At 39.8% G+C, this 26,556-nt stretch overlaps 1 pseudogene; it reads right to left on the bottom strand.

Annotated features, from left to right (window-relative positions):
* Positions 1-11,477: 11,477 nt before the first annotated feature.
* On the bottom strand, positions 11,478-26,143 carry LOC132529982 (NADH dehydrogenase [ubiquinone] 1 alpha subcomplex subunit 12-like; annotated as a pseudogene).
* Between the last annotated feature and the right edge of the window lie 413 nt (positions 26,144-26,556).

Below are 26,556 nucleotides of genomic sequence, written 5' to 3'. Positions count from 1 at the left end.
TTTGTTAATATGGTGTATCACATTGATTGATTTGCACATATATGGCCTTTATTTTCTTGAGGTAGGTTCCCTCTATGCCCACTTTCTGGAGAGTTTTTATCATAAATGGGTGTTGAATTTTGTCAAAAACTTTTTCTGCATCTATTGAGATTATCATGTGGTTTTTATTCTTCAATTTGTTAATATGATGTATCACATTTATTGATTTGTGTATGTATATTGAAGATTCCTTTCATCCCTGGGAGAAATCCCACTTGATTATGCTGTATGATCTTTTTAATGTGTTGTTGAATTCTGTTTGCTAGTATTTTGTTGAGGATTTTTGCAACTATATTCATCAGTGATGTTGGTCTGTAATTTTCTTTTTTTGTAGTATCTTTGTCTGGTTTTGGTATCACGGTGATGGTGGCCTTGCAGAATGAGTTTGGGAGTGTTCCTTCCTCTGCAATTTTTTGAAAGAGGTTGAGAAGAATGGGTGTTAGCTCTTCTCTAAATGTTTGATAGAATTCACCTGTGAAGCCGTCTGGTCCTGGACTTTTGTTTCCTGGAAGATTTTTAATCACAGTTTAAATTTCATTACTTTTGATGGGTCTGTTCATATTTTCTATTTCTTCCTGGTTCAGTCTTGGAAGGTTAAACCCTTCTAAGAATTTGTCCATTTCTTCCAGATTGTCCATTTTATTGGCATAGAGTTGCTTGTAGTAGTCTCTTAGGATGCTTTGTATTTCTGTGGTGTCTGTTGTAATTTCTCCTTTTTCATTTCTAATTTTATTGATTTGAGTCCTCTCCCTCTTTTTCTTGATGAGTCTTGCTAATGGTTTATCAATTTTGTTATCTTCTCAAAGAACCATCTTTTAGTTTTATTGATCTTTGCTATTGCTTTCTTTGTTTGTTTCATTTATTTCTGCTCTGATCTTTATGATTTCTTTCCTTCTGCTACCTTTGGGTTTTGTTTGTTCTTCTTTCTCTAGTTCCTTTAGGTGTAACGTTAGATTGTTTATTTGAGATTTTTCTTGTTTCTTGAGGTAGGCTTGTATAGCTATAAACTTCCCTCTTAGAACTGCTTTAGCTGTATCCCATAGGTTTTGCATCATCGTGTTTTCATTGTCATTTGTCTCTAAGTATTTTTTGATTTCCTCTTTGATTTTCAGTGATCTCTTGGTTATTTAGTAACCTATTGTTTAGCCTCCATGTGTTTGTGTTTTTTACATGTTTTTTCCTGTAATTCATTTCTAATCTCATAGTGTTGTGGTCTGAAAAGATGCTTGATATGATTTCAATTTTCTTAAATTTACTGAGGCTTGATTTTTGACCCAAGATGTGATCTATCATGGAGAATGTTCCGTGAGCACTTGAGAAGAAAGTGTAATCTGCTGTTTTTGGATAGAATGTCCTACAAATATCAGTTAAATCTATCTGGTCTATTGTGTCATTTAAAGCTTCTTATCATTGTCATTTAAAGTTTCCTTATTTATTTTCATTTTGGATGATCTGTCCATTGGTGTAAGTGAGGTGTTAAAGTCCCCCACTACTATTGTGCTACTGTCTATTTCCTTTTTTATAGCTGTTAGCAGTTGCCTTATGTATTGAGGTGCTTCTATGTTGGGTGCATATATATTTATAATGTTATATCTTCTTCTTGGATTGATCCCTTGATCATTATGTAGTCTCCTTCCTTGTCTCTTGTAACATTCTTTGCTTTAAAGTCTATTTTATCTGATATGAGTATTGCTGTTCCAGCTTTCTTTTGATATCCATTTGCATGGAATATCTTTTTCCATCCCTTCACTTTCAGTCTGTATGTGTCCCTAGGGCTTAAGTGGGTCTCTTGTAGGCAGCATATATATGGGCCTTGTTTTTGTATCCATTCAACAAGCCTGTGTCTTTTGGTTGGAGCATTTAATCCATTCACATTTAAGGTAATTATCGATATGTATGTTCCTATGACCAATTTACTTGTTTTGGGTTTGTTTTTGTAGGTCCTTTTCTTTCCTTGTGTTTACCAATTAGAGAAGTTCCTTTAGCATTTGTTGTAGAGCTGGTTTTGTGCTGTTAAATTCTCTTAGCTTTTGCTTGCCTGTAAAGCTTTTGATTTCTCCATCGAATCTGAATGAGATCCTTGGCAGGTAGAGTAATCTTGGTTGTAGATTTTTCCCTTTCATCACTTTAAGTATATCATGCCACTCCCTTCTGGCTTGTAGAGTTTCTGCTGAGAAATCAGCTGTTAACCTTATGGGAGTTCCCTTGTATGTTGTTTGTCATTTTTCCCTTGTTGCTTTCAATAATTTTTCTTTGTCTTTAATTTTTGCCAATTTGATTACTATGTGTCTTGGTGTGTTTCTCCTTGGGTTTATCCTGTATGGGACCCTCCGTACTTCCTGGACTTGGGTGGCTATTTCCTTTCCCATGTTAGGGAAGTTTTCCACTATAATCTATTCAAATATTTTCTTGGGTCCTCTCTCTCTCTCTTCTCCTTCTGTGACCCCTATAATGCGAATGTTGTTGCATTTAATGTTGCCCCAGAAGTCTAGTAGGCTGTCCTCATTTCTTTTCATTCTTTTTTCTTTATTTTGTTCTGCAGCAGTGAATTCCACCATTGTGTCTTCCAGGTCACTTATCCGTTCTTCTGCCTCAGTTATTCTGCTATTGATACCTTCTAGTGTAGTTTTCATTTCAGTTATTGTATTGTTCATCTCTGTTTGTTTGTTCTTTAATTCTTCTAGGTCTTTGTTAAACATTTATTGCATCTTCTCGATCTTTGCCTCCATTCTTTTTCCACGGTCCTGGATCATCTTCACTATCATTATTCTGAATTATTTTCCTAGAAGTTTGCCTATTTCCACTTCATTTAGTTGTTTTTCTGGGGTTTTGTCTTGTTCCTTCATCTGGTACATAGTCCTGTGCCTTTTCGTCTTGTCTATCTTTTTGTGAATGTGGTTTTTTTTTTCACAGGCTGCAGGACTGTAGTTCTTCTTGCTTCTGCTGTTTGCCCTCTGGTGGATAAGGCTATCCACAAGTTTCCTGATGGGACTAGTGGTGGGTAGAGCTGACTGTTGCTCTGGTGGACAGAGCTCAGTAAAACTTTAATCCACTTGTCTGGTGATGTGTGGGGCTGGGTTCCCTCCCTGTTCGTTGTTTAGCTGGAGGCAACACAACACTGGAGACTACCTGGACTCTTTTGTGGGCTAATGGAAGACTCTGGGAGGGCTTACACCAAGGAGTACTTCCCAGAACTTCTGCTGACAGTGTCCTTGTCCCCACAGTGAGCAGCCACCCCCACCTCTGCACGAGACCCTTCAACACTAGCAGGTAGGTCTGCCTCAGTCTCCCCTGGGGTTACTGCTCTTTCCCTGGGTCCTATGTGCACACTACTTTGTGTGTGCCCTTGAAGAGTGCAGTCTCTGTTTCCCCCAGTCCGGTCGAAGTCCTGCAATCAAATCCCACTAGCCTTCAAAGTCTGATTCTCTAGCAATTCCTCCTCCCATTGCCAGACCTCCAGGTTGGGAAGCCTGACGTGGGGCTCAGAACCTCCACTCCGGTGGGTGGACTACTGTGGTATAACTGTTCTCCAGTCTGTGAGTCACCCACCCAGCAGTTATGGGATTTGATTTTACTGTGATTGTGCCCCTCTACCGTCTCATTGTGGTTTCTCCTTTGTCTTTGTATGTGGGGTATATTTTTTGGTGAGTTCCAGTGTCTTGCTGTTGATGATTGTCCAGCAGCTAGTTGTGATTCTGGTGTCTCGTAAGAGAGAGTGAAAGGATGTCCTTCTACTCTGCCATCTTGGTTCAGGGCCCCAAAATAGATTTTAAAACAAAGGATATAAGAAAAGCCAAACAAGGGCATCATATAATGATGAAGGGCTGAATACATGAAGAAGATATTATACTCACTAACAATCCTGCACCCAATACAGGAGCAACGAAATATTTAAAGAAAATACTAAACCGACATAGAGGGAGAAATTGATAATAATACAATAATAGTAGAAGACATTAACACCCCACTGACGTCAATGGACAGATCATCCAGATAGAAAATCAGTAAAGAAAAGCAGTGTTAAATGACACAGTAGAGCAATTGGACTTAGTTGATATCTATGGGACATTAAACCCAAAATAATCAGAATACACATTCTTTTCTAGTGCACATAAATTGTTCTCCAGGATAGATCACATCTTAGGTCACAACACAAGCCTCAACAAATTTAATAGGGTAGAAATTATATCAAACACTTTTTCCCAACCACAATGGTATGCAAGTAGAAATCAACTGCAGAAAGAAAAATGGGAAGAGAATGAACACATGGAGACCAAACAACATCTTACTAAAATAACCCAATGGGTCAGAGATGAAATCAAAGAGGAAATCAGAAAATGTCTTCATGGAAAAAAGATGGAAACACAACTTTTCAAAATCTATGGGATGGGGCTTCCCTGGTGGCGTAGTGGTTGGGAGTCTACCTCCCGATGCAGGGGACGCGGGTTCGTGCCCCGGTCTGGGAGGATCCCACATGCCGTGGAGCGGCTGGGCCCATGGGCCATGGCTGCTGAGCGTGCACGTTCGGAGCCTGTGCTCCGCGTACCGCAAAAAAAAAAAAAAAAATCCACAAAATCTATGGGATGCAGCAAAAGCAATTCTAAGAGAGAAGTTCATAGTGATACTGACCTTTCTCGAGAAACAAGAAAAATCTCAAATAAATAATCTAACCTACCATCTAAAGGAATTAGAAAAAGACACATCACCCCAATGTTCATTGCAGCATTATTTACAATAGCCAGGTCATGGAAGCAACCTAAATGCCCATTGACAGATGAATGGATAAAGAAGATATGGTATATATACACAATGGAATATTACTCAGCCATAAAAAGGAATGAAATTGGGTCATTTGTAGAGATGTGGATGAATCTAGAGACTGTCATACAGAGGGAAGTAAGTCAGAAAGAGAAAAACAAATATCGTATATTAACGCATATATGTGGAACCTAGAAAAATGGTACAGATGAACCGGTTCGCAGGACAGAAATTGAGACACAGATGTAGAGAACAAACGTATGGACACCAAAGGGGGGATGTAGCGGAGGTGGTGGTGCTTCTGCTGTGATGAATTGGGAGATTGGGATTGACGTATATACACTAATATGTATAAAGTGGTAACTAATAAGAACCTGCTGTATAAAAAAATAAAATTAAATTAAAAAAATGAAATAAAGGAATTAGAAAAAAGAGGATAAGAAAAGCCCAAAGTCATCAGAAGAAAGGAAATAATAAATATGAGAGGAAATAAATAAAATAGAGACAAAAGAACAATAAAGAATATCAATGAAACCAAGACGTGGTTTTTTGAAAGGATAAATAAAATTAATAAACATTTAGCCATGTTCACCAAGAAGAAAAGAGGAGACCCAAATAAACAAAATAAGAAATGAAAGAGCAGAAATAACAACTGATACCACAGAGGCAAAAAATCATAAAAAGATACTAAGAACAGTTGTATGCCAACAAATTGGACAACCTAGAACAAATGGCCAAATTTCTAGAAACATACAGTCTTCTAAGACTGAATCAAGAAGAAACAGACAATTTGAACAAACTGATCACTAGACATGAAATTGAATCTGTAATAGTAATTTAAAAAAAAAAAAAACCTCCCTGCAAACAAAAGACTAGGACTGGATAGCTTCACAGTGGAATTCTACCAAACATGTAAAGAAGAGCTAATACCTACTCTTCTCAAACTATTCCAAAAAATTGAAGAGGACAGAACACTCCCAAATTCATTCTACAAGGCCACCATTACCCTGATACCAAAAAGAGACAAAGATACAAAAAAATAAAATAACAGGCCAATATTTTTGATGAATATAGATGCAAAAATCCTCAGTAAAATATTAGCAAACTGAATCCAACAATACATAAAAAGATTCATACACCATGATCAAGTTGGAGTTATTACAGTGTCACAAGGATGGTTCAACATATGCCAATCAATCAATGTGATACTGATACACAACATTAACGAAAGGAAAGATAAAATCATGATCATCTCATGGTAGCTCTATTTTTAGTTTTGAGAAACTTCCATACTGTTTTCCACAGTGGCTGCACCAATTTACATTCCCACCAGCAGTGTATGAGGATTCCATTTTCTTCACATCCTTGTCAACATTTATCTGTGTTCTTTTGGATGATAGCCATTTTATCATCAGGTGTGAGGTGATATCTCATGGTGGTTTTGATTTGCTTTTCTCTGATGACTAGCAATGTTGACCATCTTTTCACGTGCCTGTTGGCCATCTGCATTTCCTCCTTGGAAAAATGTCTATTCAGTTCTTCTGCCCATTTTTAACTCAGGTTTTTTGTATTTTTGATGTTGAGTTGTATGAGCTGTTTATAGATGTTGGATAGTAACATCTATAATATCTGTATAATATCTGTAATATCCCTTATTGGTAATATCATTTGCAAATTTTTTTCCCATTCAGTACGTTGTTTTTTTGTTTTGTTTATAGCTTCCTTTGCTGTGCAAAAACTTTTAAGTTTAATTAGGTCTCATTTGTTAATTTTTCTTTTATTTTCTTTACTTTAAAAGAAAAATCCAAAAAATATGTTGTGATATATGTCAAAGAGCATTCTGCCTACATTTTCTTCAAGGAGTTTTTTGGTTTCTGATCTTACATTTAGATCTTTAATCCATTTTGAGTTTATTTTTGTGTTTGGTGTTAGGGAGTGTTCTAATTCCATTATTTTACATGTAGCTGTCCAGTTTTCCCAGCAACACTTATTAAAGAGACTGTCTTTTCTCCATTGTATATTCTTGCCTCTTTTGTCATAGATTATTTGACTATAAGTGTGTGGGTTTATTTCTGGGCTCTCTATCCTGTTCTACTGATATATGTGTCTGTTTTTGTGCCAGTACAATGCTGTTTTGATTACTGTAGCTTTGTAGTATGGTCCGAAGTCAGGAAGGGTTATACCTTCAGCTTTGTTCTTTTTCTCAGGATTGCGTTGGCAATTCTGGGTCTTTTGTCATTCCATACATATGTTAATATTACTTGTTGTAGTTCTGTGAAAAATGTCACTGGTATTTTGTTAAGGATTGCATTGAACCTGTAAATTGCCTTGAGTGATATGGTCATTTTAGCATATTAATTCTTCCAATCCAAAAACATGGTATATGTTTCAATCTGTCTGTTTGTCTTCAATTTCTTTCATCAGTGTCTTATAGTTTTCAGAGTACAGGTCTTTTGCCTCCTTAGGTAGGTTTATTCTTAGGTATTTTATTCTTTTTGATGTGATGGCAAATGGGGTTGTTTCCTTAATATCTTGTTCTGATACTTTGTTGTTAACGTATAGAAATGCAATAGATTTCTGTATATTAATTTTGTATCCTGCAATTTTACTGAATTCATTGATGAGTTCTAGTAGTTTTCTGTTGGCATCTTTATGATTTTCTATGTAAAGTATCATGTCATTTGTAAACAGTGACAGTTTTACTTCTTTCTTTTCAATTTGAATTCCTTTTATTTCTTTTTCTTCTTTGATTACTATGGCTAGGACTTCCAAAAATATGTTGAATAATAATGGCAAAAGTAGGCATCCTTGTCTTATTTGTGTTTTTAGAGGAAATGCTTTCACCATATGACCCAGCAATTCCATCCCTGGCTATATATCTGAAAAAAACAAAACAAAAACAAAAACACTGATTCGCAAAGATACATGCACCCCAATGTTCACAGCAGCATTATTTACAATTGCCAAGATATGGAAACAACCCAAGTGTCTGTCAATGGATAAATGGATGAAGAATATGTGGTATGTATACACAATGGAATACTACTCAGCCTTACAAAAGAACAAAATTTAGCCATTTGCAGCAACACAGATGGACTTGGAGGGCATTATGCTAAGTGAAATTAGTCAGACAAAGAAAAGTACTGTATGATATCACTTCTATGTGGAATCTAAAAAATAATACAAACAAATGTATATGCAGAACAGAAGTGAACTCACAGATATAGAAAACAAACTTATGGTTACCAAAGGGGAAAGGGAAGTGGGGAGGGACAAATTAAGGGTATTGGATTAACAGGTACAAACTCCTACATAGCACAGGAAATTACACATTTTATTTTGTAATAACCTATAATGGAGTATAATATGCAAGAACACTGACTTACTATGTTGTGCACTGAATCAAATACAATATACAGTCAACTATAGTTCAGTTAAAAAAAAGATTTTTATTATGTTTATATTTTTCAGTCTCACTATCATGTATATAGGAAGGATATTGTTGTTGTTGTTTTTAATTCTCTTTGGGGTCTGGTAAAGCCATTCCTATCTTACCAAGGAAGTATTTTATTTTATTTATTTTTTGCCTGTGTTGGGTCTTCATTGCTGCACACGGGTTTTCTCTAGTTGAAGCGAGTGGGGGCTACTCTTCGTTGGGGCATGCGGGCTTCTCATCACAGTGGCTTCTCTTGCTGTGGAGCACAGGTTCTAGGCGTACAGGCTTCAGTAGTTTGGCTCACGGGCTCAATATTTGTGGCTTGTGGGCTCTGGAGTTCAGGGTCAGTAGTTGTGGCACATGGGCTTAGTTGCTCCGCGGCATGTGGGATCTTCCTGGACCAGGGCTCAAACCCGTGTCCCCTGCATTGGCAGGTGGATTCTTAACCACTGAAGCACCAGGGAAGTCCCAGGATATCGGTTTTTATTTATGCCTTTTGATATGCTTCTTAAATTTCAGAATTAAATTTGAGACTTTCTTTCATCTGGTGACAATCTCTACTGAGTCCCAGTCTTAAATTTGAGAATTCATGTTTTTTGTCAATTCTAAATGTTTCTCAGTTTTTACCTCTTCAAATATTCCATCTCTTTCATTCTAATTCCTACTAGATGTATGCTGGGCTTTCTATTCTGTTCTTCAGATAGATCTTATACTTTAACCTTTCTTTTCTATTTTCCATCTCTTTATTTTCTGTGTTCCTTTATGCATAAATTTCTCACCTATATTCTAATTCACTAATTCTTTCTTCTACTATATTTAAACTGCTGTTCTCCAGTCCATTGAGTTTTTAATTTTAGTTACTAAATCTTTCATATTATGATATTATAATTTCTCTTTTTTACATTGCCATTTAAAAAGTATCACCCTTTCCTTCTTTCTTAATTTTTTACCTCCTTAATAGTTTTAAGGAGATAGTTTTATAAGCACTTTGCCTGTTACTTTCTCCCATATTCTTTGTAGTGGTAATCTCTCTGTTACATTTGCTGATTCTCTTGTGTTGTGAACTCATCTTCATCACATGCATTGCCTCAAGGCCATATTTTCTGTCACTACTTGGATATTTTCCCTTTGGCCAAATATATCCAATATACCACCAGGCTGTACTATTATTTCAGCTCTTGAGTTTAATGTTCTGGCTTTGACTCCTGCTTTGTTTCTGGTTGATTTCCCTTTTTGTCTTTTGAGTTCAGCTCTGTGTTAAAATATTTTGCTATATTTTATTTTTTATTTCTATATGTTTGTAAAGGAAAGGATGTTCTCTTTCCTGTTCTCTGTGCTGCTTAAACAGAACATCTTTTTAAAAGCAAGTGTTTAAAGAACACTTGTTCTTTTAAAGAAGGGTTTAAAATGGCCCATTTTATATTCCAAAGAGATCCATAATAAAAGGATGCATGTAAGCCTGAGTATGGAAAGGACCGTGCATACAGTTTGGAGTAATACTTAAGAGGCATAGAGTAGGTCAATTTGAGAGACTCGAGCCTAAGCACTTGGTGAGGTTTTGTGGTGGTGCTGGTGGCAGTTTGGTCTGGGTCTCTTGGTGAATCATGGTGCTGTTAATTGGAATCAGGAACAGGGAAAATTCATATATTCTGGTACTTGTAGGATATGCAGGTAGAAAGATCCAGAAGGCAACAGGAAATACTAGTCAAGAGCTCTGGAAATCAATGGGGATTTAATCTTGTGGCTGGAAGTTGGAGACATGGCTGTACATTACAGGAAGAATGTATGCAGTGAGTAGAGACTGGTGCAGTGAGTCCTATTAATATAAATATTAGAGAATAGTACAATGAGCACTAGCAATATAATGAGTCCAGAAGAGAATGGCACGAGGGGAATCAAGAAAGACACTCTCAGTGAACACTGATATCCTCACATATACAGAAGGACAGCTGGTGATTCAAAAGATGGACAATAAAGACCCAGTAAGTTCAGATTTTAAAGTGTGAGATGATCAATGTTGGTGATATGTCAATAAGGAAAGGAAGTCAGTATATGATAATTATGATAAGAGAAAGTGAATTGTTTATATTCACATGATTAAGAGCAGGCATCATGGATGACAAAGGCACTGGAGATGGCCTTTGAAGAACCATCTCTAACCATCGAAGCCTACAGAGGAAGAGAGTTAAATTTCATCTCAGATGGTATAGGCTGTTGCTCATATTGATTCAATACTAGGATGCAATTCACCAACTACATCATTTAGCTGGCCAGACCAAAATAGAAATTATTATGTTAGTACCCAAACCAGGAAGAAGGATTCCTTCAAATGCAACCAATTTGGGAATCTAGGCCCTACCTGTCAAGCTGCAAAACTGTGCTGTTTCAGCCACAGGGATGAGAGAGCTGTTTCTTTTACACAGGATAAGACCCTAGAGCCAACTACTTCTGAACAGTTGATGAAACATTTGTAGGTCTTATGCAAACTAAAAGCTGCTTTCTTCTCTGCCTAAATCAGAGCTCTCTCCTCTACCATCATTTCCCCTGTGAGTTCTAGCTGCTTGGGCTTCCATGAACATTCAGCTCTGTCTCTTCAACTCAGGGAAGCTCCGGGACTCAGCCTGGTTTCTTTCCCCATCCCCGTGCTTCAGCCTGGAAAAGCTCTCAAGGCAGGAAGTTGGGGCAATCGTAGGGCACGTTTCTCACAGATCACTGTCATGTGTTGCCTGATGCCCAATGTTTTAAGAATCAAATTTTTAATTTATTTGGCCTGTTATTTTAGTAACTTCCTGTCAACGTTGCATCTCTTTCCTTCCTACCTTGACACCAGTAATTTATGAGGAATCTATGTAGTTTGCATTTGAATGACCTCCATGTACTTTAGTTCCACTTTTTGATTTGACTCTCTAACTTGACACTTCTTTCCCTTAGTCAAACAATTTTTTTTTTTTTTTTGGTGGTACGCGGGCCTCTCATTGTTGTGGCCTCTCCCGTTGTGGAGCACAGGCTCCAGATGCGCGGGCTCAGTGGCCGTGGCTCACGGGCCCAGCCGCTCCACGGCATGTGGGATCTTCCCGGACCGGGGCACGAACCCGTGTCTCCTGCATCGGCAGGCGGACTCTCAACCACTGCGCCACCAGGGAAGCCCAGTCAAACAATTTTAATCAAGTTAATAGTAAGCAGTAAAAGGGCAGTTACATGAAAAGTCCTATATTTTATGTGTTTAAACTGTTTTTCATTGTCTTTACTTGTAAGGTGTTGAAGGTGGGGTGCACTCCTGAATCTTCTTTCTGGTGGAATAGACTACATATTGTTCGGAGTGCCACTTCGATGAATTCATGGTTTGTCCAAATGAACTTACCAGCAGTCGTGTTCTTGTTGTTGGAGCATCATTCATTGCACAGTGAAGCCAAGGATGCCGTTCCAGGGGCACCATGCTTCCATCCACATCCCGTGATGTGTTTCTGCCATTCATTTCAGTAGTGTGTATGACTCATCAGTGATGGCCCAAAAGCTGCTTGCTGTCTTCAGAGTGTTTGTTTCCATGTTTGTCTTCCCCATGTACCAATCCTCACGTCATTTGCCCTGAGGAAAATTCATAGATTGCCGTGGAGGCCGACGTGGCTGCTGACCCGCTGTAGCCCGCATTCGGGACTCGCAGCAACTCCATCGTGTCCCACAGGCCCAGCCTCCAGGCTGCACCAAGCAAAACCCGCTCAGGGAGAAAGCCGCCAGGAGCAGCTGGGAGCGCATGATAGAACATTTCACGTGGGAGAATATGCAGACCCCTCTTACGTCTTCTTCGGTAAGAATTAGAAGCTGATTTTATGCATTTAGAACTAATTCTTTTCATTGTCATAATAAAAACAATTTAAGAAACACATTAGGATGGATATACAAATGTATATTTAATAGCCAAATTCTAAGACTTAGAATGAGGAGAGCAGGGAAGCAGAACCTTGTGGAAAATGAAGCCCTAACAATGCTTATTCCTTCTGGCTGTGTTTACTTTACAAAACAGCATTCAAACAGCAAACACTTCGGTTTTAATGAAGTCTCAAATGGGACAAACCTGATTCGGATTTAATTAGTTGAAAAAAATTGCCGAAAATTAGTAGTTTGGAATTTTTGAAAGATACTGTCTTGGACTACTGATAATTGCAATCATAGTTGTTTTTCAGTTGCAGAGCTGAAATTTTGTATAAAATAAGCCATTGGAACTGAGGAAAAAATTAAGAATACAGAGATACTAGGAGGACCAGGGAATTATTTTATATCTTCAGGCCTGGCATTATGTCCAGTAGACTTGGGAGACTCAGTAAATACTTGTGAAATAACGAATGAATGGAGGAATGAATTCTGACGCCTGGAAGGCAAGGATTGTACTTACCTTGTTCCCTGTTAAGCTTACGATACCTAGTTTTTGGTCTGGCACATTGTACGCAGTAAACATTTTTATTGGTTGGGTTAATGAATGAATGAAAATTACATGCCCTACACGTATACCATTGTATGCCAATTTGAAAATATATTTTCAGTTCTGGAAATTTCCAGTCCTTCTCTAACTGAAAAGTTATGCTAAAAAATGGGAGGCAACCCAAGTCAATGATATACTGGTTGGAGGAGTTTACACATCTCTTCCAATCTAGTGATGAAGGAATTTACGTTGCAAATAAGAGTTGTGTTGCAAAAGCTGACAATCTGTAAGAGTTCATCTGTAGGAGATTCCTTTTTCCATTTCTATTTGAAGTCCCTTTCATGAAGAAGAAATGGAAAGATAAAAATGCCTAAAAAGCAGACACAGGAATTTAAAGAGAAAGGAAAATTAGTCAGCAACCATGCACCACAAATCACTACTCGAACAATGAAGACTCGAGATCCCGACAAAAGATGCCGCAAGGCCAAGGCTAGACCTCAGGGAACCAAAGGGGGCTAGTTCCGACGTCTCCCTCCCCTCCCCCCACCCTGAGTTCACAAGAATGTTTTATCATAAACTCCTTGTTCATTATAAGTAGAAATGCCCAGTTTTCTTCTTGCCCTTCTAAACCAGTTTTGGCGTAAGTAAGGTGGTCATGCTGTCAGATCACTGTGGAGGCCCAGCCAACATGGATGGGTGAAAATGCCTGGAGAGAGCAGGCCAGGTCAACAGCTCTCCTGTAGAGCAGCCTCTCCACTAGTTTTATTCCTATAGGGGCATGCGAGAGGCTATATTAGCATCCTACCAGGAAACAACTGTCACAAAACAAGAGTGCTTAACATGAGAAACGCTAATTTTATACTTGGGTCATTTCAATCTTACTCACTGATGTTAGACTCCAGTTATTGGTGGAGGTACTTCTGAGCATTTAGGTTAAAAAAAAACCAAAAAACCCTACATAACTGCCCCCAGTTCATCCTCCCTACCTCCCCTGCCTGGGATGTTGGAGAATCTGCGTGAGCCTGAAACACAGCAGCAGTTCCCCCTCTCTCTTCCATTGGACCCCAAGGAAACAGTAAGACCTAGTTTGTGGGGACTTTGCCATTCCTCCACTCAGCAAAAGACAATTTCCTCTGTGTTGCAACTTTCTATTTGGCGAGAGGATAGAAGGGTTGGCAGGACCAGAGCTGGCTACTAAAAGCAGGCACAGTAAAACCTCACAATGAGTTGCCTCTTTCAGCTTGGCACATGATGTTAGGAGCTGGAATAGAGAAACACTTGTAATAAGTTGCAGTTGGGAGGAGGGTGATGGTGCTTCTGTAGAAGTCTTGTGTTTTTACCCCCTCCCCCCCTTTCGGTGGCATAATCATGAGCCTCACTTTTGTTTTTCATATTTTAAATTCAGCCTGTACTGAACTTGCCACAGAAATAGATCTGCACTGACACTCCCACTCTCAAGCTGCCGGTGCTGGGTCGCAGGTTTGACATTGCTTGAGCTAACTCAGAAACTAGACAGTTGAAGTGGCATTAAAGATGTAGCTACATGAATAGACCCACTTCCTGGTTGGAAAACCTGGATCGTATTTTATTTCCATCTCTGATACTCTTACACATCTTTAACATCACCACTAGGCTCGTCACACTGTGATTGCCCACACTCACAAGGTCGTGTTAAAAAAGGGAATTGCTTTATGACACAGGCATATTTTTTGCCCAAGTGAAAGGGTACAGTGGAAATCATTCTCACTTGGACAAGCTCTCCTGTGGATGCCTGATGCCTGGAAGTCAGATTAATGGAACCACTGGGTCAAGGCCTGTCATCAGAGTGGGAGGTCAGAATCAGGGAGGCCTAGAGGGAGGCAGCAGGAGGCCCTGGCAGGAGAGGTAGACAGAGCATCAAAGGTGGAGGTTAGAAAGGCAGACCAAGATGTCAGGGACCCTTGCCAGGGGGGACCTCACTCCAGGGCTGAAAGCCAGAGCAGGCCTTCAACTCTTGGAGGAGTGCTAAGATAGGGTGGGAGGAAAGAGAGCCCAGAGCTCTGTCCCTAGAGACAAGTCAGAATTTATGGAGGACTGAGCCAGGTACCAGGCTGCCAATCTTCTGTATGCCAGTCAATGCTCTTGTCCCAAAACATGTCATCTGTTTTTTCACTCTCGTATCTGTCACTGGCTGGTGAGTTCCTGGAGGGAAAGGCCTATGTATGTCTCGATCACTGAACAGGGTACCTGGCATATAGAAAATGTTTGGTAAATGTTTGTTGATTGAGTAAGTGACCTTACATCTTTCAAATTATTCCCATGTTCCTGTTGACCAAACCGAGTGTCAGAGAGATTAAGAGGGAAGAGAGGTCCCAGATTCTGCAAATGGAGTCCAATGTGGACTCAATCTGAATTTCTGATAAGCCAAGAATCAAACCAAGGGGCAGAAGATAAGGGTTACTTATCTTTTAGGTCTAATAGCTACAGTTGCAGACCTTCCAAAAGGGAAAGCGGTAGCAGCAGCAAAGCAAATCAAGGCTCCAAGTTTAACTGCCACATCAATGAAGATGTGGCAGTTAGGGTTAAGATTGCCAGACAAAATCTAGGACACCCAGTTAATTAGAATTTCATATAAACAACAAATAATCTTTTAGTATAAATATGTCCCAGATATTGTATGGATGTACTTAGATTTAAAAAGTATTCCTTGTTTATCTGAAATTCAAATATAACTGGCACCCTGAGGTTTTATTTGCCAAATTTGGCAACCCTAGATGGGGGTTGGTTTTTGGTATGCAGGTGGGAATCGGGAGGTAGGTTAACCCATCTCAGCAGCCACAAAGCTAGCTCCAGAGGGTCCCAGCACTCCCATGACGGGGGTGTTCCGTCTAGGGTAAGAAGCTTTAGAACCACAGCCCACCAGGTTCTGATTTAGCAGTAGCCTGAGTGCCCTCCTGTTACCTCCTCAGAATGGGAGCCCACTGGTGCTGCTTCCTTCCCCCGGTCCTCCCGCCCGCACAATGCGTCTCGCTGTCATATTTCCCAAGACAGCATACGGCTGTGGTAGTTTGTCACTATTCAGTATAGATGGCCTGCCACAGAATAGGTGCTCAATAAATATTTCTTGAATGGATGAACAAATCAGTTTCTGTTTTGTTTTGTTTTTTGCGGTACGCGGGCCTCTCACTGCTGTGGCCTCTCCCGTTGCGGAGCACAGGCTCCGGACGCGCAGGCTCAGCGGCCATGGCTCACGGGCCCAGCCGCTCCGCGGCACGTGGGATCTTCCCGGACCGGGGCACGAACCCGCGTCCCCTGCATCGGCAGGCGGACTCTCAACCACGGCGCCACCAGGGAAGCCCAACAAATCAGTTTTAAAATGTGTCACCGCCCCTCTTCCAGACTGTCCACAGTCAACTCTGGCACATATTCTCAGATTTAATCAGTTGTGGCAGAAGTATCAGGGCCAATTAGGGTCTCGGTGCAAAAGCGTAAGAGTATTTTTCTGAAAGACACCCCTGGGCTTCTTTCCCAGCAGGGATCTGTAGGTGTGGCAGGTGATCTGAGATTTTATCCTGTCAGTCGGCATGGCCCATCTGGTACACTCGACTTATGCAGTCAGCCTGTCTGAGAAGCATGGCCCGTCCAGGATGCCAGCCTCAGACCATTAACAACCAATAAGCTTTAGTCATATTAATGTTGGGGTGATTATATAATTCATTATCTAAACTGAGATACTCTGATGGAGTAAAAGAAAGTGCTAATCATAATGCAACTAGGAAAAATAATAGAAACCCAAACTGGGACATACTGACATCTTAATTTCTGTGAATAATAAACACCTCCTAGAATCCCCTGGATGCCGTGATCTCCAAATGCCACTCTTTGGACACACTGACCATATTACCTGATCAGCTGCATACAAGCCTCTGGACTGCTTTTCCTCGAGGTATTTTTATCAGGAAAGAGTCTATGAGATTTTCCTCACAAATCTGATTCAGGTAATACTTTGCTGAGTATGTTTCTGTCTCTATCACAGATTAGGCATCTCTTAAAGATGATGGTCCATGCCATTTACTTTTGTATTCTAGCACCTGACACAGTTCCTTACACTTGGAAAGTGTACTTGTATCAATAGCATAGGCTGTTATGGTGCAAAAACAAACCACCCTCAAATTTTGGTGGCTTGTAAGGAAAAGAGTTTTTCTTTTTCGCACCACATGTCCAGTGTTGGTCAGCTTGGACCCTGTTCCACATCCTGTTTAATCTGGAACTCAGACTGATGAGCAATTTTTATCTGGAATGTGGCAGATCTCATGGCAGAGGGAAAACAGACGATGTCGAGTCACAGACTCGCTCTTAAAGTTTCTGCTCAGAGGAGAGAGTTACCTCCACTTGCTTTCCATTGTGAAAGCCAGTTAGGCAGCCAACTCTGCTTCACTAGAAAGGGAAATAGAATTTTCTCACAGGGAAGCATAGCAAACGTTTTGAACAATAGTACCAAATCTACCACATACTCAGTGAATGGAACTCAACTGAGCATCATTATTTAACTCTGTACTCCAGATTTTCCTGACACGAAGGAGAGGTGAGGAGGGATGCAATGGGTGGGGTAGGAGAAAAAGCACACTCTGTGTACAATATTTGAAGAGCCCAGCACGTCTGCTCACCTCTCTGCTTTCTGTTTAGGCACACTTCTACCTGGGAGGAACGAGGAAAGCTTCAGTTCTACTCTTTTCCTTACCCATGTTCTCCTTCCCCAGGGTCACGGCTGGGAAGAGAGTCTAGCCATCCTAGCAGTATCAAAGAATAGCAGCTCTCTGATTTCAAACCATTCCAGCTCTGGGGCTATAATATGACTTCCTTCAATTATTTGACACCTACCCCTTGCCAAGTGCCAGGTACCGGGCACTGTCCAGGGGCCCATGAAGGTTTCAATAATGTCAAGGTTCTTGCCTTCAGGCAGCTTGCGCTCAGTAGAGGAACAAGACATGTGCAAGTAATTCTTGGTGACGGGACATATGTCAAGCCCTCAATGCTTGAAATTCCTGTGTTCCAGCCCACTTGAGTCTCTCTGGTTGCAAGTCCTGGCCAGTTTGGGTTTAACCCAACACACTAGGTGCAGATGGAGTCCCAGTGGTTATTCAAGTGACTCCTGCCTTCTCCAGGAAGCCTTTCTCAACTCAGACAGAGGAGGCTTAAGTTCCTACCAGACTCAGTCTGACCCCTTCGCTCCCCTCCTGTGCTGTGTGCATTGAATGTAATTATAAAGATATTCAATTGAATTATCTATCAAATATTTGGGTGTATCATGGCCCCTGTGATCCACCGCCCTGAAATACAATTATACAAATACAATTGGATTTTTCTAGTGATCCCAGGTTAGAATTTGGTCACCGCCTTGGGAAGATCATTTCTATCCTGAGGAGCTAATCAGACAAGATGGGCATGACCAGAGTCCTTAGAACACACCCCGGGCAGACCACAGGCATTCTCAGCTGTGACAGTCCCTTCCAAGGCCACCCTAAGGACCACAGCAAGCCTCACAGAGAGTCACTTAGCTCCTAGGTGAACTGTTTCACCATCCACGTCTCACTAAGTGGTTTTGGGAAATTTAGAATTAGCTAAGGTCTCAGGACACATTTCTTAAAATGATCAGGGTTTAACCATACTTCCAAGCATACTTCCCAGCAGATTCTAGAGTTCTGATCCATTAACGTTCTGATTCCAGGTTGACATCTCAGACTTCTGTTTGACCCATGAAAGACTGAAGTTCAGGGAGATTTAAGCAAGTTTTCCTAAGGTCATATATTGTTGATTGAAACATTCTACAGCTCTAAAACGTTAGACCTATATATGAACTGGAATCTGTTAGGACATTTGATGGCCAGAAATGCAGGACAAGTTTTCATGAGTTCTGTGTTTATGAAGATGTGTCTTTTTATATTTTTCAGTTTATAAGAGTCACATTAAATTAGGTAGCTCTGGGGAGCACGTGCTGCTAGTTTCACAATAGTACTGACACTTTAGAAGTCAGATTTCTGAGTCATGTTGAGTTATTCACACAAACAAAACCTGAACCTGGGAAATGAAATAACAGGGACAAACACAGTGATGTCATGTCTCTTCTATAAAAGGCTAGAGAGACCCAGAAAGGAAGTTTCTCCAGGAATTAGGGCAAAGTTGAATACTGAGCATCACCCAGTTACAATGACAGATAAAGGAAAATCATGTCTGCTAAACTCAACAAAATTGGGATATTGTCTTTAATAAGCAACAAACTGCTGTTGGTGTGGAATTTAACTACTTAGTTAAAAGTAAACTGTATTATGAACTCCACTTTACGGGCTCCATGAATATCCTCATACCTTTGGGGTTCCTTTTTGGACCCTACTGCCTCTTCTCCAGGAGTCAAAATACTCCTTGTTTTTCAGGGACAATGCTTATTCATAATTTTCTTAATCTCTCTGGTTGGAAATAGCTCCCCTCTCCTTGTTGCTTCTGATGGTGATTTGAATAAGCATCCTTTATAGCCTTCATCATATTCTAGCCAAGCACATATAAATATCGTCATGTTTCATTTCCTCTGCTGTATAATAAGCCACCTGAAGATAGGGATTGTGTCATTTCTCCTTTGTGTCCTCATAAGGTTTAGCACTGTGCCAAGTGCATATTCCACATCCTCCAAATGTTTGTGCATTTAGTGAAACTGAATTATATTTGAATTGATAGGGCCATGGCTGGGGCAAAGCCTAAAAAACAGTCTGTTGATATAAAAGAAAACAAAGAAATGATGAACATTTTATTTTTATTTTATTTATTTATTTTGCTGTGCGCGGACCTCTCACTGCTGCGGCCTCTCCCGCTGCGGAGCACAGGCTCTGGACGCGCAGGCTCAGTGGCCACGGCTCACGGGCCCAGCCGCTTCGCGGCATGTGGGATCTTCCCGGACCGGGGCACGAACCCGTGTCCCCTGCATCGGCAGGCAGACTCTCAACCACTGCGCCACCAGGGAAGCCCAGAAATGATGAACATTTTAAACATCAGAATTAAGATGGAGGAACAGGTACTTTTCAAACTTGGAGAAAATTTTCTCTTCTGTTCGTTGTATATTTTGTATGATATGATTAATATATATTATCAAAAATGAGTTAAGTATATTGTTTCGTGCTTGAAAGAAAATATGCTTCCTTATGAAAATAATAAAAAAAGGCTTTGAAATATTACTTTCCTCCTTTTCTATGCTTCTACTATCCTAAATAATACAAAGACCACATTAATGACCTGTGTTAGAAAGTTGGCTTTTAAAAACTCACCATAAGAGGTTATATTCTTATTTAAGTTCCATTTGCAGGCTTGATAGCCCATTTACCCTTTTTACCCTTTAAAAATTCTCTGTATTCAGTGGTGGACTAGAGGGCCCGACCCTGTGGAAACACTGGCATACTTTATGAGTGGACAAGGCTGAGGCCAGCTCAATCTAGAGCGAGAAAAAGATTAAAGGGACAAAGGCCAGCCCATGACCCACTGTCAGTCTGCAGGCCCTGGTCAACACCTAGCAGATGGAGTGCAACCTCTCCACAGAAGATTCCTTCAGTAGATGAATCACTCTAGTTTACGGTGCATTTTGTGTGGTCAGTTGTATATACTTGGCTTGTGTTATGAGAGTTTGTACAGACATTTAAAATGTGTGGATACTCTAGGTAGTATGTGTATGTGTTATAAGGAATCAATACACAAGGGGAATGGATAAAGGAGACAATATTTGTTGAGTACCTGCCGTGCTTTAGTTAATATAACTTTAAATAATTATAGTAATAATAATGATGATGATGGCAAAAATAATGTTATTTTTAATAAGTAAGTACTTGTCTGTCCACACATTTAGCTATTTAATTCTTCCAGCAAACTTTAAATGTACTCTGTTTGTTTTATAGAGGAGTGAATAACCTTGGTGATTTTAAGTAACTTGTTCAAGATCTTATAGTCAGTTAGTGCCAGAGCCAGGATTTGACCTGATCTAGCCAGGGATGGTTTAGTTGCAGGCTCAGACCTTAATCTCAGGCTAGCTCAAGGAACAAAAGAGGTATTTTCTTTAATTTAATTAATTAATTAATTTTGGGGGGCTGCGATGGGTCTTCGTTGCGGTGCGGACTTCTAATTGTGGTGCTTGGGCTCCAGGGCGCGTGGGCTCTGTAGTTTGCGGCATGCAGGCTCTCTCGTTGAGGAGCACAAGCTCAGTAGTTGTGGCGCGCCGGCTTAGTTGCCCCATGGCATGTGGGATCTTCTTAGTTCCTTGACCAGGGATCTAACCTGCGTCCCCTGCTTTTGAAGGCAGATTTTTTTTACTACTGGACCACCAGGGAAGTCCCCTTTTCCTTTATTTAAAAAAAAATTTTTTTTTTAATTTTAGAATACTTTAGACAGAAAAAATTGTGAAGCCAGTACAGAATTTCCTTACACTCAACAGTTTCTCTTATTGTTAACATACTGTATAGTTTCTCCATTATAATTAAAAAATCAATATTGACACCTTATTGTGAACTATGATCTATAGTTTATTCAGATTTCCTTAGTTTTTACCCAATGTCCTTTTTCTATTCCAGGATCCTAGCCAAGATACCACATGAAATTTAGTCATCCTGTCTCCTAGGGCTCATCTCAGTTGTGATGGTTTCATACACTTCCCTTGTTTTTGATGACCTTGACAGTTTTCAGGCATACTGGTCAGGTATTTTGTAGACTGTCCCTCAACTGAGGCTTGTCAGTGTTTTTCTTATACTTTGACTGAGGTTATATGTTTGGGGAGGAAGAGCACAAACATAAAGCACCATCATCATCGCATTGTATCAAAGTTACATGCCGGGCTTCCCTGGTGGTGCAGTGGTTGAGAGTCTGCCTGCCGATGCAGGGGACACGGGTTCGTGCCCTGGTCTAGGAAGATCTCACATGCCGCGGAGCGGCTGGGCTCGTGAGCCGTGGCCGCTGAGCCTGTGCTCCGCAATGGGAGAGGCCACAACAGTGAGAGGCCCGCGTACCGCAAAAAAAAAAAAAAAAAAAGGTTACATGCCATCAACATGACTTGTCACTGTTAATGTTGAATTTGATCACCTGGCAGAGGTAGTGTTGTCAGGTTTCCCCACTTTAAAGTTACTCAAAACAAGTTTTTTGTTGTTGTTGAAATAATTCAGAGAAACTTCACAAAAATGATTTCTAGCTGGTTCCTCAGGAACAGAAAATTATCAGGAAGCTACTGATGTTCTCTCTTTGGGACTATATGCTCTCTCATTTCCTTTACTTTGAGTGTTTTCTTCATTATCTCTTTTCTTTTTTTTTTTTTTTTTACTAACTGGTGATAGATTCCTGGCTCTCAGTAACTCTGTTTTCTGATTTCACTATTCTCCTCTCTCTGTGCTTTTTGACTTGGCTGCTGGCAACATGCCCCACATCCCTTTCACCTCTTCCTGGTCATGAACCTCCTCAGCTTGTGTCTCACTTTCTTCTAGTTTCTTTTCCCATCACAGGTGCCCCTTGATCTCACCTGGTGCCAGTCACTGTCCCAAGCACTTATCCCTGAACTAACTTGAGCATTTAAACAACCCTATGAGGTGGGATTTCACTGGTGGTGGTCCAGTGGTTAGGACTCGGTGCTTTCATTGCTAAGGCCCTGGGTTCAATCCCTGGTAGAGGAACTAAGATCCTGGAAGCTGTGAGGTGTGGCCGAAAAAAAAAAAAAGAACCCTGTGAGGTAGGTAGAATATCCCTATTTTATAGATGATGAACTTGAGGTTGAGAGCAGAGAAGGTTAAGAAACTTTCTTAAATTGCTATAAGTGATAGACTTGGCCTTGAAGTCAGGTTTTTCAGACTCCAAAGCCAATGCTTGAAAGCCTAAAGGCACATCACCATCCTATACTGAGCCTCTAAAACTCAACAATCCTTTAAGGTTAAGGAGTTTAAGTGTAGGATTGTCCTTGCCCTAGATTAGCCAGCTAGTAAGTGGTGGAGCTGGGCTTAGACCCTGGTTTTCGCAGCCTGAAGTCCACTGCAACAGCTTGTCTTCCAAAATACTGAAATATGTAACTTAGCCAGATGAATTTCATTGTTTTAGGCCTGTTCTGAAAAGGTGAAAATAAAGATGTAAAATCTAATACCCAACCATTCCTGACTAAATCAATTCAGATCCAGGCTTTGTCACTCATCAGCATTTACCTTGAGTGAGTACTGAATCAGATAAGGCAATTTTAGATCTGGACCTTGTGATTAAAATATGTATTAGGAAGTTTGCAAGGCTAGTGGATGAGAAGAACAGAAAGATAAATAAACAATAAAAATACTGAAACTTCAGTAGCGTTATTTACAATAGCCAGGCCGTGGAAGCAACTTAAGTGTCCATTAACAGATGAATGGAGAAGATGTGATATATATATATATATATATATATATATATACATGCATATATATGTATATATACAATGGAATATTACTCAGCCATTAAAAATGAGATATTGCCATTTGCAGCAACATGGATGGACCTAGAGATTATCACACTAAGTGAAGTAAGTCAGACAGAGAAAGACAAATATCATACGATGCCACTTATACGTGGAATCTAAAAAACTGAACCAAATGAACTTATTTACAAAACAGAAACAGACTCACAGACATAGAAAACAAACTTACTGTTACCAAAGGGGAGACAGGGAGGGATAAATTGGGAGTATGGGATTAACACTACCATATATAAGGTAGATGAAAAACAAGGATTTACTATATAGCACACTTTATTCAATAGCTTGTAATAAACTATACTGGAAAAGAATCAGAAAAAATATAGATATATACATATCTATATATATATAACCAAATCACTTTGCTGTATACCTGAAACTAACACAATACTGTTAATCAACTATACTTTAATAAAAAAAAATACTGAAGCTTCCATAGTTGGTAAATGTGCTGTTTTGTGGATCTTAATGTGTATGTACATTGGTGCAGATGCTGGGAACCATGCGTGTTGAGGGTGTTTCCTGATACCCCTGATATCCTGAGATATTGAGTGATTGCCATGGCCTTGAACTTGTAGGAAACAGCCCCACTTAATCTTGACTTTTCTTAGTATATCAGTGGATATAGTAACCACAAAGTAGTTAGTAAAGGTGAAAAATGATGGCAGCTTGGATGAGGTAGTACTAGAAGAGGTAGAGAAAAAGAATGAGGGTTTCAAGACATTGAATGTGGAGGCAAAGATGTGGAAGTCGTCAAGGATGATGGCATGCAAATTAGTGTCATTTATTAAGACAAGGACACCAGAAAAAGACCATGTTTGGTTGGGTGGGGTGGGGTGGGGGCGATCATGACTATGGATTCTTTAGACATCCAAAGGGACATGTCAAGGGTAGACCACTGGATATATGACTAGAATTCAGGGAGAGATCTGGGCTAGAGTGATGTATTTGTGAGTCATCTACATAGGGGTAAGTAACACTACGGGTATTGTTCAAATCTCCTAGAGAGAGAAAGAGTGAAAAGATAAGAGGGCCTAGTGGCTAGATAATGATTAATTTTCAAAGGAGAACAATAAGTGATAGGCTAATAATTGGAGACAAGCTGGAAAAAATCCACATGAATAAATATGAGAACTGGAAATAATCTAGTTCCAGGACAGAGACTATTTCAATAAGAGAGATAAGTTATAGATGAACAAACCATGGAATCATTAGTTAATTCATCAATTAATCAGGCAGTTAGTGAAAATTTCTTCTGTGCCAACAATGGTTAAAAACTGGGACTATTAAGACTATTAGGACCCTAATAAGCTTAGTTCTTTGATATGGCCTCTTGAGTCAGAAGCTGGTCATGGATTACTTGTACTAGTTACTCTCCTCCTGATTTCTTCTCCATTTTATTTTTGTCATTTCTTTGCATTTAGCACTTCCATGAAGGACTAGGCAATAATAGAGAAAGGAAGTTATAGCAAAAGCACTAGTTTTTCTTCTCCATATTTCCTAGTGTTGATACAAAATTGATGGTGTAGGAATAAAATCCTGGGAACGACTAGGCTTTTAAAAGTTTGTTTTTTGTTGTTGTCACTGAATCTCAGAGGTTGACATTACTTAAACTGGACTACAAGGTTTCTAACTGTATGTATTTTTCTGATCAGACTCATGTAGTATTTCAAAGTAATTCAAGTGAATATAATGCATCTAGAAAAAATGAAGAAGCTAGTATTATTGAAGAGACAATATGCATTTGACAACTATTTAATATTTCAATGTCTTTTATGTTCAAAACCATCTAAATATTAAGAAGGTAATAACCTGTACAGTTAAATACAGGATCATATAAAACAGTGTCCTACTAGCAAAAGTATTTTCCCTCCTCGCTGACTGTTATCCCAGAGGGGGAAGAACCTTGATATATCACAACTCCAAGGTTGCACTGGGATGGGATACTGTAAAAACTCAGAATGACTTGAAAATGCTTTCATTTCATTTAGAGACAAAACAGGATTCATTTTGTGAGAGTCCTTTATCATGCAGAAACTTCTTATATTCTTAGTGTATCCTGACTGATACTGACTAAATGTTATTTAGGATCACGGCTTTCAGATTGTTGTATCTTTTGGTATGAAATGACATTATGCAGTAGAAAGGCCATCTATTTGCTGGCAAACATATCATTCAAATCAAATATTCTGTCATGCCGTTTCACACCAGAAACAGAGCCAGGTCTGGCATCAGGAGCCCGGGAGGAAGCAAAAACCTGTCTTCTGCGATTCAAGGTTTCTCCAAAAGTTCTTTGCTCATAACATCTCCATGCTTAACTCCCACCCTCAACCAGCCATCGTGTGAAGCATTCCCATTACTCACTCTTTTGAATAAAAGCACTAATGTATAAATGCTATCTTGGAGTGATAAGATATAAAGTCATTTTTCTAAGATAAGACATTTCATTACTTCTTGGGAATGAGACATTTGGATATGGGAAACAGCCAATTAAATACTCAGCACCATGTTATCATGTCTTGCATGATATAAAGTAGTATGTTTTTTTTCATGTCCTCACACAAGTTATATTCTTATTTTAAGCTATACTGAACAGAAACTGAGCTAGGCATTCATCTTAACATTGTGAAGACATATGAAGAAAGTAAAACATTGAAAAACAGTGTGTTCTAAACAAAAGGAAAATGACCAAAAGAGATCCTAAGTTTGATCTAGGTACTTTAATGATCTTTTAAGAGGAAAAAAAGAAAATAGCCAGGTCTTTTAGGTAGGAACTTCAAAATCCCACTTTAATGGCTCATGAAGTTACCATTCCTTGTGTTTAGCAATGTTACTCTTTATTCTCTGGACCATTCATTTGTTTTTCATACTTCACTTATTGACATCCATTTCCCCATCTCAAAAAGTGACTCCCAGGTGGGATATACTGTGGAAATTTGCTCATCTCACTACTTACTTACCACATATCAGCAAACTCCCACCAACAGTCTCCAGTGATCTTGACCATAACCGAAGTGCCAGGACTCTCCAGCTGGGCGTCATCCTAACACACGAGCCTCCCCGTGCACAGGCAGAAAGGCACCTGCTTGTGAAATAATGCTATTCCCTTCGTTCCTGGATCCAGGAGTCTACTTCTGCCAGCCTGGTCCAGCTATGAACCTTGGTCAATAAGGAACTTCTTTTAACTTCTTCCCCTCCTCTCCCAGCTCTGCTACTCTTGACCATCTGTGCTGTAGCTCATTATCCTGCAAGGAAGCACTTCCCAGCGTGGGACTAACACTTATCTGCAAGACTGACTCCGAAATGTTGTGCACATTGTCGTTCTGGATGACTGTGGTCACTAACCAAAAGTTAGACAATAAGCAAGTCAGAACATGTCAAGGGTACTTGGAGAAAAACAGTTAAAGAAAAATTACTTGG

The sequence above is a fragment of the Lagenorhynchus albirostris genome, chromosome 11 (assembly GCF_949774975.1).
Source record: "Lagenorhynchus albirostris chromosome 11, mLagAlb1.1, whole genome shotgun sequence".
In the NCBI taxonomy this organism is placed as follows: Eukaryota; Metazoa; Chordata; class Mammalia; order Artiodactyla; family Delphinidae; genus Lagenorhynchus; species Lagenorhynchus albirostris.
This window is presented reverse-complemented; position numbering and strand designations above follow the sequence as displayed.